Source organism: Centruroides sculpturatus, unplaced genomic scaffold (genome assembly GCF_000671375.1).
Source record: "Centruroides sculpturatus isolate CEXI.00-Female unplaced genomic scaffold, Cexi_2.0 scaffold1031, whole genome shotgun sequence".
Taxonomy (NCBI): Eukaryota; Metazoa; Arthropoda; class Arachnida; order Scorpiones; family Buthidae; genus Centruroides; species Centruroides sculpturatus.
The window spans coordinates 230,047-235,544 of record NW_019385211.1 but is presented as its reverse complement, the minus strand read 5'-3'; the positions used below and the strand labels follow the sequence as shown (position 1 = coordinate 235,544).

General features: G+C 29.9%; 1 protein-coding gene across 1 annotated transcript in view; it reads right to left on the bottom strand.

Annotated features, from left to right (window-relative positions):
- Window positions 1-5,498, bottom strand: part of LOC111636200 (alkaline ceramidase-like) — a 46,659-nt gene that overhangs the window by 20,215 nt on the left and 20,946 nt on the right. The window lies entirely within an intron of this gene.

Below are 5,498 nucleotides of genomic sequence, written 5' to 3'. Positions count from 1 at the left end.
GACATCAATAAAAATTATATTGGTGTCACTAATAGAAGTTTAGGAGTCAGAATAAAAGAGCATAAGTATAACATCAGCAAGGGATCTAGTGCCACTATACTATCGCAAATGGCGCAAGTTGAAGGCTCAATCGTCAAATGGGACGAAGCAGAAATTATTAAATCGGTACATTCACCGACATTGGCGAATTGCGCAGAAAAAATTGAAATATATAAAAGCAAATTGCATGATTCATGCATCAATTCTAGAGATTCTGAAGGGTTGCCTTCGGCCTGGAAATACTTTATCAAACGATTGGACAAATCTTAATTTATTGCGGCGATTTTAATATTTTTTCGCATAAAGTGCATTTCACTGAATTTCTATATAACGTTTTAATATTTAGTTAACCTATGCTTATTTTTTCGTATACATTTTTTGTTATTTGTAACAATAATTTTTATTTATTTTATTAGTCTGTATACATTTATATATATATTTCGCTCGTTATTTTATTTTATTTGTATTTAAATTTTTGTTCTATTTTATTTATATTCGAATGTTCTTAGCCTGACGATGGCCAACTGATTTGGCTGAAAACGTTAGCTTTACATTAAATTTTTTCTCAGCAAATTAAGGTGTTTTGTTTTTTGATTAACTATAACTATATATTCTATTCACATATTGATCAATGGACTTGCACACTAGACATTAAAAAAGTTTAAAAACGTTCCAAAATAGGTTTTGTTCGGTAAAAATTGGAATCTTTCGATTCTTTTCCGAAGAAGGTCAATCAACTGACCAGAAGCATTAGAAGATTTAATAAAAAGACTGCATATTAATTTAAAAGGTTTTTAAGGTTGGTTGTTTGTAAGTGCAGTTAGAGAGGAGTATAACTATATGCATTTCGGACATGTCCCAATGAGGAAAATGTTGTCCAAAATGCATATCCTCAGAAAGCCTGTACATCCATCTTAATTGTGTTCTAGTATGATTCATTCTCTCAAGCAATTTAATGCTTACTTATAACAGTTTAATTTATAAATATATAAATATATTATCTTAAGTGTGTTTGTAAAGTATGTTCCAATCTCACATACTATGTGTGCATATTGGCTTATCAGTAAATTCCTGTCTGACCATTGGAAGAATTTGAATGCTGCATTCAATTTTGTCTAGCATATTTCAGTCATTCGTAATTATATCTGAAAATGAGCATGAAAACTGAAAATTTGCCAGCTGTGAGATCAATCAAGTTTCTAAATGCTCATGATGTTCGTTATTTGAAATTCACCATCAAATTTTTGATATACACAGTGACAATGCCATAAGCAACAGAATGGAAAGATGAGATGCTGATGTAGACAGTTCAATTCTGGAAAAACAAAATCTTGGAAATTTTGTTTACTTTGACTGACTGACAACTTAAAATATGAGGTGCATTTGTAAAGTTACATTTTATTATTATAAAGTTATAATTATAACATTTAGCCAATGACGACCTAAAAAAGTTAATATTTATAACAAATTATACTTAATAAATTTTTTGATATACAATCTAAAAATACATCCATTTAACATAAGATGATTAGTCTGTATGCTTTTTGAAATGTTAAAATATCCTAAATTCTTTTTAAATTTCTGCGTTTTTAAAATCAAAACAGGAATAAATTACTGTAATAATTGGTTTTCACAGTATTGTTTGAGAATTGCTGTTGTTTTTTTAGTTATTTTTTTATATATATTTAAAACTTGAATTACTGATAAAATATGCATTTCATTCAAGATGAAAAGAATTTAATATTAAACTGGGTAACACTACTTTTTTATAGTTATATTTTATGTTTAACTTTGTTTNTAAATTTTGTATTTATAACTTGAAGCTATAAATATAAATATTTGAAAAACAAATGATATATATTTTATTTAAAAAGTAAATTCTTAGTTATTTAAATTTTCACTCCATTAGAAAAAAAATTAGACATAGAAATGACGTCGCACTATCGGAACCTGTGACCGGTGCTCTATGCGTATACGTTAAATATCGCTTGACAAACGTTTTCGAGCGTTCTGTTCGCTCTTCTTCAGGTCAACTGAAAGAATTCCCCGGACGGAGTTAAATATCGCTTGACAAACGTTTTCAAGTGTTCTGTTTGCTCTTCTTCGGGTCAACTCCGTCCGGGGAATTCTTTCAGTTGACCTGAAGAAGAGCGAACAGAATGCTCGAAAACGTTTGTCAAGCGATATTTAATGTATACGCATAGAGCACCGGTCACAGGTTCCGATAGTGTGACATCATTTTCATCCCGGTGCTGAGAATAGAATAGTTCCTGCATTTAGACATAGAAAACAAGCCTATTACACAAATGCCATTACTTTTTAATAGACTGGTTTTTTTTAAGTAATAAAGACACAAACATGAAGACCAGTTAAAATCCTAACAGACCCTATTCATAAAAACATTTTCATCAATTTAAAAACACACAAACTACATTTAATGCAGAACCAAAGAAAACTCATTAAATTATTGTATACTTTTTCATATCCCAGTGCAAAATATGAAATTGTTTTACAGGGCATGTGTAAAGCTTCTGCTAGTGGAAAGTTTTATAAATTGAATTCTATTCTAAAAAACTTTTTCTATTTGAATTCTGTTCTATTTAATGAGCTTTGTTCTGTTCTGAATTTGATGTAGTTTACCTGATGATGTCTGTTTTTAAATGGAGGAAAACATTTGTAGGAATTCTTCATATGTTAGAATTATTTGTAAATTGAATGTTTTAGATTTATTTATATAAATGGTCACTGTTGGCATATGCAGGAAGAGGGAGGAAAACTCAATATGCCCTTGTGTAATGTTTTGGATGTAACAGAACTTTTAAAATAAATTTTCAAGGTCTAAATAAATATACTAATAGAAAATTTAAAGAATAAAAACTAATCTTTTAGTTTTATTTTAACAGCTGCAGCTACTATGTTACACTATATTTTCTTTGCAGTTACTATTTGAGTATAATTACTAAACAATGGCAGTTATTTCCTTTACATGTACTGTACTACTATATTGATAATGAACATCAAATGGTTATTTAGATATTTGTATTTGCATTTTTAAAACAAATTATACTTGCTATACAGCTGTGTCCTTCCCTTGTTACTTTCATTGTTAATTTTTTTCTTATTACTGGTATGTAAGTAAAAACTATTTACTGAATATTGTATCATTTTCTATTGAAGTTTGATTGTTTAATATGGGACCTACCAACCACAATTTATGGCATTTATTAATTTTATGCTGGTTCCCTAAGTTTTAAGAAATCCTCAAATAGTACAAGCAACTAGTAATTGAAGACAGTTATTACATTAAGCTTTAAGAATGACATGCAGCAACTATTTGAGGAGGTTACTACTTGAGGGCAATTATTATTCAAATAAAACTGGTATATTAACTTCATTTGAAAAAAGTATATATTCTATTTGTATAAACAGCTGTTATTCAAGAAACCAGCAGCATTTAAAAAATTATTTATAGGGGTAATGGCACCATCATTTAAAGATGTTTTGAACTTTGATATTTTTTATTATGATGCATAAAAACAAAGAGCAAAACTCATGTATGAAAATAAAGTTTGTTCTATTCTTATCATGGAGGGGGAAAGCATTTGTATTAGACCTTTATTTACATTATGAAAAAAAAAATTAATCACAGACTGTTCACTTAGTACTTGACCAGCTGATCGCATGATCATTAATGGTGGTTGATAACTGGGTATTCCTTCATTCAGAAACTTATAAATGCAACAACTGTGAAAGGATGAGCTCAATAATAGGCATTTTGTATAAAATACACCTCTGAAACTCAGATCCCTTGTTATCTCCTACAGACCTGACAATGCCTCACCATGTAGTCAACTACCAGAAGGGGTGTCATGAAATAATTTTTCCAATACCGTGAGTGAGGCAACCTGTTAATATATATATATTAAGTTTTTTTTAAATTTTAAATTGCTGCTGACTAAGCAGCAGTTTAAAATTTATTAATACTAAAATTTTATACTTTAATTTTAAAGGTATTCATATATGTTATTCTGTGAAAGTGTGTTTGTGAAATACGTGATAAGATGACAAAGCAAATTCCTGTTTGGACACATTATATATATATATACACACATTATATATATATATATATAATGTGTCCAAACAGTTGAAGTTTTTGTTGTATAATTTTTTGTAAGAGATTCTTTTTCATATATATATATATGAAAAAGAATAATTCATTCATTCATTACAATGAATGAATTAAAACAGAAAAAATTAAGACTTTAGCCTATGGTATTATGGTTGGATCCAACAAAAGAAGCAGACCATATAGAGAATGAATTGATGATGTGAAGAAGTGATTTGGAGCGAATGTATGGGAATTGAGAAAATCGGCAAAGGATAGAGAGAAATGGAAGAAAGTAGCGGAAAAGGCATCAGACACCAACAGGCAATGAGACCAGGGTTAATGATGATGATGAACTCATGAATAGAAAATAAGAATAAAATGAAACATTTCTTAGTTCTGAATCTAACTTCAAGAATAATGTTTGTTATATAAAATTATTATTATTATGTTGCAAATGTCATGCTCAGCTGATACTAGTGCCAAGTGCTATGCCAGACTAAAATCAAAGCATAGCTATCCAAACAAAGTAACATTAAGCTGTGTTATAGGTATTTGTGTCAGCATCTAGAAACTTCCTGACAATGTGACATGTGCTCAATATTGCAGTTTTCTGTAGTATATTCCATGTATATGTTTTTATTAAGGTTTAATGTTTCTAGACTTGTGTCGTGCATGTGGTTTCACACCAGTAGAAGAGAGGACAAGAGGTACTGTACAATGATAGAATGTTTTGTATGAGAAGATGTTTTGTAACAAGAGGATGTTTTGTATCCATCCTCTGCATCTGTCTTATTTCTTGAGCAAATGGACTGTTCTTGTTGATTTTTTCAGTGTAAGCAATTTTTATGTTATGAGTGTTTGGAACAGAGATGTCTATTATATAAGTGATACTGCATTTGTCGACAAGAGTGATGTCAGGTCTACTGTGAAGAACTGTTTTATCTGTGATTATGGCTCTGTTGTAGTATATTTTGTGTGTGTCATTTTCTAATATTGCCTGTGGAGTATATTTATAATATGATACCTGGGTGTTTAATAATATATGCTTGTGTGAAAGCTCTTGGTGTATTATATTTGCTATTTGATTATGCCTATGTAAATAGTCTGTGCTAAGAGCTTGCAACCAGAAGTTACATGTTGTATTGTTGTAAGGAACCAAGTCTGAGCTTTATTTTTATTTTACTTTTATTTTGCTTTCATTATATTTTGTTTGGGGCTTATGTTTAGTTAAGACGAAGGTTTCCTCACCATTCACCTTAGTAACTTAAAAATAGAAGAAAAACCAACTCACCGACGAAAGAAAAGCGCCGTAGAAAAACTCGCGCACACTTGCGCTTCCCAAGCGGAAAAA